The 9,604-nt window shown below is 46.5% G+C and overlaps 16 non-coding genes across 16 annotated transcripts; all 16 read right to left on the reverse strand.

Annotated features, from left to right (window-relative positions):
• Positions 1-37: 37 nt before the first annotated feature.
• TRNAT-AGU (transfer RNA threonine (anticodon AGU)) lies at positions 38-111 on the reverse strand. The gene has a single exon. It is a non-coding gene; the product is annotated as a tRNA-Thr (tRNA).
• A 94-nt stretch (positions 112-205) lies between these two features.
• On the reverse strand, positions 206-279 carry TRNAT-AGU (transfer RNA threonine (anticodon AGU)). The gene has a single exon. It is a non-coding gene; the product is annotated as a tRNA-Thr (tRNA).
• A 99-nt stretch (positions 280-378) lies between these two features.
• TRNAA-AGC (transfer RNA alanine (anticodon AGC)) lies at positions 379-452 on the reverse strand. The gene has a single exon. It is a non-coding gene; the product is annotated as a tRNA-Ala (tRNA).
• A 266-nt stretch (positions 453-718) lies between these two features.
• TRNAA-AGC (transfer RNA alanine (anticodon AGC)) lies at positions 719-794 on the reverse strand. Its single transcript has one exon. It is a non-coding gene; the product is annotated as a tRNA-Ala (tRNA).
• Positions 795-1,230: 436 nt separating this feature from the next.
• TRNAT-AGU (transfer RNA threonine (anticodon AGU)) lies at positions 1,231-1,304 on the reverse strand. The gene has a single exon. It is a non-coding gene; the product is annotated as a tRNA-Thr (tRNA).
• A 603-nt stretch (positions 1,305-1,907) lies between these two features.
• On the reverse strand, positions 1,908-1,981 carry TRNAA-AGC (transfer RNA alanine (anticodon AGC)). The gene has a single exon. It is a non-coding gene; the product is annotated as a tRNA-Ala (tRNA).
• Positions 1,982-2,245: 264 nt separating this feature from the next.
• Positions 2,246-2,319, reverse strand: TRNAT-AGU (transfer RNA threonine (anticodon AGU)). The gene has a single exon. It is a non-coding gene; the product is annotated as a tRNA-Thr (tRNA).
• A 94-nt stretch (positions 2,320-2,413) lies between these two features.
• On the reverse strand, positions 2,414-2,487 carry TRNAS-ACU (transfer RNA serine (anticodon ACU)). Its single transcript has one exon. It is a non-coding gene; the product is annotated as a tRNA-Ser (tRNA).
• A 97-nt stretch (positions 2,488-2,584) lies between these two features.
• On the reverse strand, positions 2,585-2,658 carry TRNAA-AGC (transfer RNA alanine (anticodon AGC)). The gene has a single exon. It is a non-coding gene; the product is annotated as a tRNA-Ala (tRNA).
• A 269-nt stretch (positions 2,659-2,927) lies between these two features.
• TRNAA-AGC (transfer RNA alanine (anticodon AGC)) lies at positions 2,928-3,001 on the reverse strand. The gene has a single exon. It is a non-coding gene; the product is annotated as a tRNA-Ala (tRNA).
• A 2,434-nt stretch (positions 3,002-5,435) lies between these two features.
• TRNAT-UGU (transfer RNA threonine (anticodon UGU)) lies at positions 5,436-5,509 on the reverse strand. The gene has a single exon. It is a non-coding gene; the product is annotated as a tRNA-Thr (tRNA).
• A 264-nt stretch (positions 5,510-5,773) lies between these two features.
• Positions 5,774-5,847, reverse strand: TRNAA-AGC (transfer RNA alanine (anticodon AGC)). Its single transcript has one exon. It is a non-coding gene; the product is annotated as a tRNA-Ala (tRNA).
• Positions 5,848-6,283: 436 nt separating this feature from the next.
• On the reverse strand, positions 6,284-6,357 carry TRNAT-AGU (transfer RNA threonine (anticodon AGU)). Its single transcript has one exon. It is a non-coding gene; the product is annotated as a tRNA-Thr (tRNA).
• Positions 6,358-6,759: 402 nt separating this feature from the next.
• Positions 6,760-6,833, reverse strand: TRNAN-AUU (transfer RNA asparagine (anticodon AUU)). Its single transcript has one exon. It is a non-coding gene; the product is annotated as a tRNA-Asn (tRNA).
• Positions 6,834-6,928: 95 nt separating this feature from the next.
• On the reverse strand, positions 6,929-7,002 carry TRNAT-AGU (transfer RNA threonine (anticodon AGU)). The gene has a single exon. It is a non-coding gene; the product is annotated as a tRNA-Thr (tRNA).
• Positions 7,003-8,283: 1,281 nt separating this feature from the next.
• TRNAT-AGU (transfer RNA threonine (anticodon AGU)) lies at positions 8,284-8,357 on the reverse strand. Its single transcript has one exon. It is a non-coding gene; the product is annotated as a tRNA-Thr (tRNA).
• Positions 8,358-9,604: the final 1,247 nt, after the last annotated feature.

Genomic DNA, 9,604 nt, shown 5'->3' on the forward strand with positions numbered 1-9,604 from the left:
AAACAAAAAACTAGAGAGCCGTTTGTCTTGACTCTCGAGGCACCGGTGAGATTCGAACTCACGATCTCCTGTTTACTAGACAGGCGCTTTAACCAACTAAGCCACGGCGCCTGCGCAGCGTCTTGTTTAGGCAGTGACACCATCAGAAGTATTTCGAACTAAACTACGAAAACAAAAACTAGAGAGACGTTTGTCTTGACTGTCGAGGCACCGGTGAGATTCGAACTCACGATCTCCAGTTTACTAGACAGGCGCTTTAACCAATTAAGCCACGGCGCCTGCGCAGCGTCTTGTTCAGGCAGTGACACCATTAGAAGTATTTCGAACAATACTTCGAAAACAAAAAAAAAACTAGAGAGCCGTTAGTCTTGATTCTCGAGGCACAGGTGAGATTCGAACTCACGATCTCCTGTTTGCTAGACAGGCGCTTTAACCAACTAAGCCACGGCGCCTGCGCAGCGTCTTGTTCAGGCAGTGACACCATCAGAAGCATTTAGAACTAAACTTCGAAAACAAAAAACTAGAGAGAAGTTTGTCTTGACTCTCGAGGCACCGGTGAGATTCGAACTCACGATCTCCGGTTTACTAGACAGGAAATTTAACCAAATGAGCCACGGCGTCTGCGCAGCGTCTTGTTCAGGCAGTGACACCATTGGAAGTATTTCGAACAATACTTCGAAAACAAAAAAAAGTCAGAAGAGACGTTAGTCTTGACTCTCGAGGCACCAGTGAGATTCGAACTCACGATCTCCTGTTTGCTAGACAGGCGCTTTAACCAACTAAGCCAATGCCCCTGCGCAGCGTCTTGTTCAGGCAGTGACACCATCAGAAGTATTTCGAACTAATCTTCGAAAACAAAGAACTAGAGAGACGTTTGTCTTGACTCTCGAGGCACCGGTGAGATTCGATCTCACGATCTCCGGTTTACTAGACAGGCGCTTTAAGTAACTAAGCCACGGCGCCTGCGCAGCGTCTTGTTCAGGCAGTGACACCATCAGAAGTAATTCGAACTGAACTTCGAAAACAAAAAAACTAGAGAGACGTTTGTCTTGACTCTCGAGGCACCGGTGAGATTCGAACTCACGATCTGTTGTTTACTAGACAGGCGCTTTAACCAACTAAGCCACGGCGCTTGTGCAGCGTCTTGTTCAGGCAGTGACAGCATCAGAAGTATTTCGAACTAAACTTCGAAAACAAAAAAAACTAGACAGAGGTTTGTCTTGACTCTCGAGGCACCGGTGAGATTCGAACTCACGATCTCCTGTTTACTAGACAGGCGCTTTAACCAACTAAGCCACGGCGCTTGTGCAGCGTCTTGTTCAGGCAGTGACACCATCAGAAGTATTTCGAACTAAACTTCGAGAACAAAAAACTTGAGAGACGTTTGTCTTGCTTCTCGAGGCACAGGTGAGATTCGAACTCACGATCTGCTGTTTACTAGACAGGCGCTTTAACCAACTAAGCCACGGCGCTTGGGCAGCGTCTTGTTCAGGCAGTGACAGCATCAGAAGTATTTCGAACTAAACTTCGAGAACAAAAATTTAGAGAGACGTTTGTCTTGACTCTCGAGGCACCGGTGAGATTCGAACTCACGAACTCCGGTTTACTAGGCAGGCGCTTTAACTAACTAAGCCACGGCGCCTTCGCAGCGTCTTGTTCAGACAGTGACACCATCAGAAGTATTTCGAACTGAACTTCGAAAACAAAAAACTAGAGAGACGTTTGTCTTGACTCTCGAGGCACCGGTGAGATTCGAACTCGCGAACTGCTGTTTACTAGACAGGCTCTTTAACCAACTAAGCCACGGCGCTTCTGCAGCGTCTTGTTGAGGCAGTGACACCATCAGAAGTATTTCGAACTAAACTTCGAAAACAAAAAAACTAGAGAGACGTTAGTCTTGACTCTCGAGGCACCGGTGAGATTCGAACTCACGATCTCCTGTTTGCTAGACAGGCGCTTTAACCAACTAAGCCAAGGCGCCTGCGCTGCGTCTTGTTCAGGCAGTGACACCATCACAAGTATTTAGAACTAAACTTCGAAAACAAAAAACTACAGAAAAGTTTGTCTTGACTCTCGTGGCACCGGTGAGATTCGAACTCATGATCTCCTGTTTACTAGACATGCGCTTTAACCAACTAAGCCACGGCACCTGCGCAGCGTCGTGTTCAGGCAGTGACATCATTAGAAGTATTTCGAACTAAACTTCGAAAACAAAAAACTAGAGAGCCGTTTGTCTTGACTCTCGAGGCACCGGTGAGATTCGAACTCACGATCTCCTGTTTACTAGACAGGCGCTTTAGCCAACTAAGCCACGGCGCCTGCGCAGCGTGTTGTTTAGGCAGTGACACCATCAGAAGTATTTCGAACTAAACTACGAAAACAAAAACTAGAGAGACGTTTGTCTTGACTGTCGAGGCACCGGTGAGATTCGAACTCACGATCTCCAGTTTAGTAGACGGGCGCTTTAACCAAATAAGCCACGGCGCCTGCGCAGCGTCTTGTTCAGGCAGTGACACCATTAGAAGTATTTCGAACAATACTTCGAAAACAAAAAAAACTAGAGAGTCGTTAGTCTTGATTCTCTAGGCACCGGTGAGATTCGAACTCACAATCTCCTGTTTGCTAGACAGGCGCTTTAACCAACTAAGCCACGGCGCCTGCGCAGCGTCTTTTTCAGGCAGTGACACCATCAGAAGCATTTAGAACTAAACTTCGAAAACAAAAAACTAGAGAGAAGTTTGTCTTGACTCTCGAGGCACCGGTGAGATTCGAACTCACGATCTCCGGTTTACTAGACAGGAAATTTAACCAAATGAGCCACGGCGTCTGCCCAGCGTCTTGTTCAGGCAGTGACACCATTGGAAGTATTTCGAACAATACTTCGAAAACAAAAAAAAAATCAGAAGAGACGTTAGTCTTGACTCTCGAGGCACCGGTGAGATTCGAACTCACGATCTCCTGTTTGCTAGACAGGCGCTTTAACCAACTAAGCCAAGGCCCCTGCGCAGCGTCTTGTTCAGGCAGTGACACCATCAGAAGTATTTCGAACTAATCTTCGAAAACAAAGAACTAGAGAGACGTTTGTCTTGACTCTCGAGGGCACGGGTGAGATTCGATCTCACGATCTCCGGTTTACTAGACAGGCGCTTTAAGTAACTAAGCCACGGCGCCTGCGCAGCGTCTTGTTCAGGCAGTGACACCATCAGAAGTAATTCGAACTGAATTTCGAAAACAAAAAAACTAGAGAGACGTTTGTCTTGACTCTCGAGGCACCGGTGAGATTCGAACTCACGATCTGCTGTTTACTAGACCAGCGCTTTAACCAACTAAGCCACGGCGCTTGTGCAGCGTCTCTTTCCGGCAGTGACAGCATCAGAAGTATTTCGAACTAAAATTCGAAAACAAAAAAACTAGACAGAGGTTTGTCTTGACTCTCGAGGCACCGGTGAGATTCGAACTCACGATCTCCTCTTTACTAGACAGGCGCTTTAACCAACTAAGCCACGGCGCTTGTGCAGCGTCTTGTTCAGGCAGTGACACCATCAGAAGTATTTCGAACTAAACTTCGAGAACAAAAAACTTGAGAGACGTTTGTCTTGCTTCTCGAGGCACAGGTGAGATTCGAACTCACGATCTGCTGTTTACTAGACAGGCGCTTTAACCAACTAAGCCACGGCACTTGTGTCGAACTAAACTTCGAGAACAAAAAACTTGAGAGACGTTTGTCTTGACTCTCGAGGCACCGGTGAGATTCGAACTCACGATCTGCTGCTTACTAGACAGGCTCTTTAACCAACTAAGCCACGGCGCTTCTGCAGCGTCTTGTTCAGGCAGTGACACCATCAGAAGTATTTCGAACTAAACTTCGAAAACAAAAAAAAACTAGAGAGAGGTTTGTCTTGACTCTCGAGGCACCGGTGAGATTCGAACTCACGATCTTCTGTTTACTAGACAGGCGCTTTAACTAACTAAGCCACGGCGCCTGCGCAGCGTTTTGTTCAGGCAGTGACACCATCAGAAGTATTTCGAACTAAACTTCGAAAACAAAAGTACTGAAAGTTGGGCGAGTTCGTACTCGATCATGACTTCTTTGCGGAAACACGTACACAGACACAAGGAAAAGAGGCAAACAACACGGGCGCCCGTGTTGTTTGCCTCTTTTCCTTGTGTCCGTGTACGTGTTTGCGCAAAGAAGTCATGAATGTTCGAAAACAAAAAACTAGAGAGACGTTAGTCTTGACTCCCGAGGCACCGGTGAGATTCAACCTCACGATCTCCTGTTTGCTAGACAGGTGCTTTAACCAAATAAGCCACGGCGTCTGCGCAACGTCTTGTTCAGGCAGTGACACCACTGGAAGTATTTCGAACAATACTTCGAAAATAAAAAAAAATCAAAAGAGACGTTAGTCTTGACTCCCGAGGCACGGGTGAGATTCGAACTCACGATCTCCTGTTTACTGGACAGGCTCTTTAACTAACTAAGCCAAGGCGCCTGCGCAGCGTCTTGTTCAGGCAGTGACACCATCACAAGAATTTAGAACTAAACTTCGAAAACAAAAAAACTACAGAGACGTTTGTCTTGACTCTCGTGGCACCGGTGAGATTCGAACTCATGATCTCCTGTTTACTAGACATGCGCTTTAACCAACTAAGCCACGGCACCTGCGCAGCGTCGTGTTCAGGCTGTGACACCATTAGAAGTATTTCGAACTAAACTTCGAAAACAAAAAACTAGAGAGCCGTTTGTCTTGACTCTCGAGGCACCGGTGAGATTCGAACTAGTAATCTCCTGTTTACTAGAAAGGCGCTTTAACCAACTAAGCCACGGCGCCTGCGCAGCGTCTTGTTCAGGCAGTGACACCATAGGAAGAATTTCCAACTAAACTTCGAGAACAAAAAACTAGAGAGCCGTTTGTCTTGACTCTCGAGGCACCGGCGAGATTCGAACTCCCGATCTCCTGTTTACTAGACAGGCGCTTTAACCAACTATGCCACGGCGCTTGTGCAGCGTCTTGTTCAGGCAGTGACACCATCAGAAGTATTTCGAACTAAACTTCGAAAACAAAAAAAACTAGAGACAGGTTTGTCTTGACTCTCGAGGCACCGGTGAGATTCGAACTCACGATCTCCTGTTTACTAGACAGGCGCTTAACAACTAAGCCACGGCGCCTGCGCAGAGTCATGTTCAGGCAGTGAAGCCATCAGAAGTATTTCGAACTAAACTTCGAAAACAAAAAAGTAGAGAGACGTTTGTCTTGACTCTCGAGGCACCGGTGATATTCGAACTCACGATCTCCTGTTCACTAGACAGGCGCTTTAACCAACAAAGCCACGGCGTCTGCGCAGCGTCTTGTTCAGGCAGTAACACCATTGGAAGTATTTCGAACAATACTTCGAAAACAAAAAAACTAGAGAGCCGTTAGTCTTGACTCTCGAGGCACCAGTGAGATTCGAACTCATGATCTCCTGTTTACAAGACAGGCGCTTTAACCAACTAAGCCACGGCGCCTGCGCGGCGTCTCGTTCAGGCAGTGACACCATCAGAAGTATTTCGAACTAAACTACGAAAACAAAAACTAGAGAGACGTTTGTCTTGACTCTCGAAGCACCGGTGAGATTCGAACTCACGATCTCCAGTTTACTAGACAGGCGCTTTAACCAAATAAGCCACGGCGCCTGCGTAGCGTCTTGTTCAGGCAGTCACACCATTAGAAGTATTTCGAACAATACTTCGAAAACAAAAAAACTAGAGAGCCGTTAGTCTTGATTCTCGAGGCACCGGTGAGATTCGAACTCACGATCTCCTGTTTGCTAGACAGGCGCTTTAACCAACTAAGCCACGGCGCCTGCGCAGCGTCTTGTTCAGGCAGTGACACCATCAGAAGCATTTAGAACTAAACTTCGAAAACAAAAAACTAGACAGACGTTTGTCTTGACTCTCGTGGCACCGGTGAGATTCGAACTAATGATCTCCTGTTTACTAGACATGCGCTTTAACCAACTAAGCCACGGCGCCTGCGCAGCATCTTGTTCAGGCAAGGACACCATCAGAAGTATTTCGAACTAAACTTCGAAAACAAAAAACTAGAGAGACGTTAGTCTTGACTCCCGAGGCACCGGTGAGATTCGAACTCACGATCTGCTGTTTACTAGACAGGCGCTTTAACCAACTAAGCCACGGCGCTTGTGCAGCGTCTTGTTCAGGCAGGGACAGCATCAGAAGTATTTCGAACTAAACTTCGAAAACAAAAAAAAACTGGAGAGAGGTTTGTCTTGACTCTCGAGGCACCGGTGAGATTCGAACTCACGAACTCCTGTTTACTAGACAGGCGCTTTAACCAACTAAGCCACAGCGCTTGTGCAGCGTCTTGTTCAGGCAGTGACACCATTAGAAGTATTTCGAACTAAACTTCGAAAGCAAAAAACTAGAGAGACGTTTGTCTTGACTCTCGAAGCACCGGTGAGATTCGAACTCACGATCTGCTGTTTACTAGACAGGCTCTTTAACCAACTAAGCCACGGCGCTTCTGCAGAGTCTTGTTCAGGCAGTGACACCATCAGAAGTACTTGGAACTAAACTTCGAAAACAAAAAAACTAGAGAGAGGTCCAGTTTACTAGACGGACACAAGGAAAAGAGGCAAACAACACGGGCGCCCGTGTTCTTTGCCTCTTTTCCTTGTGTCCGTGTACGTGTTTGCGCAAAGAAGTCATGAATGTTCGAAAACAAAAAACTAGAGAGACGTTAGTCTTGACTCCCGAGGCACCGGTGAGATTCAAACTCACGATCTCCTGTTTAATAGACAGGCGCTTTAACTAACTAATCCACGGCGCCTGCGCAGCGTCTTGTTCAGGCAGTGACACCATCAGAAGTATTTGGAACTAAACTTCGAAAACAAAAAACTAGAGATACGTTTGTGTTGACTCTCGAGGCACCGGTGAGATTCGAACTCATGATCTCCTGTTTACTAGACAGGCGCTTTAACCAACTAAGCCATGGCGCCTCCGCAGCGTCTTGTTCAGGAAGTGACGCGATCAGAAGTATTTCGAACTAAACTTCGAAAACAAAAAACTAGAGAGACGTTTGTCTTGACTCTCGAGGCACCTGTGAGATTCAAACTCATGATCTCCTGTTCACTAGACAGGCGCTTTAACCAACTAAGCCACGGCGCCTGCGCAGCGTCTTGTTCAGGCAGTGACACCATCAGAAGTATTTCGAAATAAACTTCGAAAACAAAAAACTAGAGAGAAGTTTGTCTTGACTCTCGAGGCACCGGTGAGATTCGAACTCACGATTTCCGGTTTACTAGACAGGAAATTTAACCAAATAAGCCACGGCGTCTGCGCAGCGTCTTGTTCAGGCAGTGACACCATTGGAAGTATTTCGAACAATACTTCGAAAACAAAAAAATCAGAAGAGACGTTAGTCTTGACTCTCGAGGCACCGGTGAGATTCGAACTCACGATCTCCTGTTTGCTATTCAGGCGCTTTAACCAACTAAGCCAAGGCGCCTGCGCAGCGTCTTGTTCAGGCAGTGACACCATCACAAGTATTTAGAACTAAACTTCGAAAACAAAAAACTACAGAGACGTTTGTCTTGACTCTCGAGGCACGGGTGAGATTCGAACTCACGATCTGCTGTTTACTAGACAGGCGCTTTAACCAACTAAGCCACGGCGCTTGTGCAGCGTTTTGTTCAGGCAGTGACAGCATCAGAAGTATTTCGAACTAAACTTCGAAAACAAAAAACTAGACAGAGGTTTGTCTTGACTCTCGAGGAACCGGTGAGATTCGAACTCATGATCTCCTGTTTACTAGACAGGCGCTTTAACCAACTAAGCCACGGCGCTTGTGCAGCGTCTTGTTCAGGCAGTGACACCATCAGAAGTATTTCGAACTAAACTTCGAGAACAAAAAACTTGAGAGACGTTTGTCTTGACTCTCGAGGCACCGGTGAGATTCGAACTCACGATCTGCTGCTTACTAGACAGGCTCTTTAACCAACTAAGCCACGGCGCTTCTGCAGCGTCTTGTTCAGGCAGTGACACCATCACAAGTATTTAGAACTAAACTTCGAAAACAAAAAAACTAGAGAGACGTTAGTCTTGACTCCCGAGGCACCGGTAGATTCGAACTCACGATCTCCTGTTTACTAGACAGGCGCTTTAACCAACTAAGCCACGGCGCCTGCGCAGCGTCTTGTTCAGGCAGTGACACCTTCAGAAGTATTTCGAAATAAACTTCGAAAACAAAAAAACTAGAGAGACGTTTGTCTTGACTCTCGAGGCACCGCTGAGATTCGAACTCATAATCTCCTGTTTACTAGACAGGCGCTTTAACCAACTAAGCCACGGCGCCTGCGCAGCGTCTTGCTCAGGCAGTGACACCACCAGAAGTATTTCGAACTAAACTTCGAAAACAAAAAACTAGAAAGACGTTTGTCTTGACTCTCGAGGCACCGGTGAGATTCGAACTCACGATCTCTTGTTTACTAGACAGGCGCTTTAACTAAAGAAGCCACGGCGCCTGCGCAGCGTCTTGTTCAGGCAGTCACACCATCAGAAGAATTTCGAACTAAACTTCGAAAACAAAAAACTAGAGAGACGGTTGCCTTGACTCTCGAGGCACCGTTGAGATTCGAACTGATGATCTCCTGTTTACTAGAGCGGCGCTTTAACCAACTAAGCCACAACGCCTGCGCAGCGTCTTGTTCAGGCAGTGACGTTATCAGAAGTATTTTGAACTAAACTTCGAAAACAAAAAACTAGAGAAAGGTTTCTCTTGACTCTCGAGGCACCGGTGAGATTCGAACTCACGATTTCCTGTTTACTAGACAGGCGCTTTAACTAACTAAGCCACGGCGCCTGCGCAGCATCTTGTTCAGGCAGTGACACTATCTGAAGTATTTCGAACTATACTTCGAAAACAAAAGTACTGAAAGTTGGGCGAGTTCGTACTCGATCATGACTTCTTTGCGGAAACACGTACACAGACACAAGGAAAAGAGGCAAACAACACGGGCGCCCGTGTTGTTTGCCTCTTTTCCTTGTGTCCGTGTACGTGTTTGCGCAAAGAAGTCATGAATGTTCGAAAACAAAAAACTAGAGAGACGTTAGTCTTGACTCCCGAGGCACCGGTGAGATTCAACCTCACGATCTCCTGTTTGCTAGACAGGTGCTTTAACCAAATAAGCCACGGCGTCTGCGCAACGTCTTGTTCAGGCAGTGACACCACTGGAAGTATTTCGAACAATACTTCGAAAATAAAAAAAAAATCAAAAGAGACGTTAGTCTTGACTCCCGAGGCACGGGTGAGATTCGAACTCACGATCTCCTGTTTACTGGACAGGCTCTTTAACTAACTAAGCCAAGGCGCCTGCGCAGCGTCTTGTTCAGGCAGTGACACCATCACAAGTATTTAGAACTAAACTTCGAAAACAAAAAAACTACAGAGACGTTTGTCTTGACTCTCGTGGCACCGGTGAGATTCGAACTCATGATCTCCTGTTTACTAGACATGCGCTTTAACCAACTAAGCCACGGCACCTGCGCAGCGTCGTGTTCAGGCTGTGACACCATTAGAAGTATTTCGAACTAAACTTCGAA

The sequence above is a fragment of the Rhipicephalus microplus genome, unplaced genomic scaffold (assembly GCF_043290135.1).
Source record: "Rhipicephalus microplus isolate Deutch F79 unplaced genomic scaffold, USDA_Rmic scaffold_62, whole genome shotgun sequence".
NCBI classification, from domain to species: domain Eukaryota; kingdom Metazoa; phylum Arthropoda; class Arachnida; order Ixodida; family Ixodidae; genus Rhipicephalus; species Rhipicephalus microplus.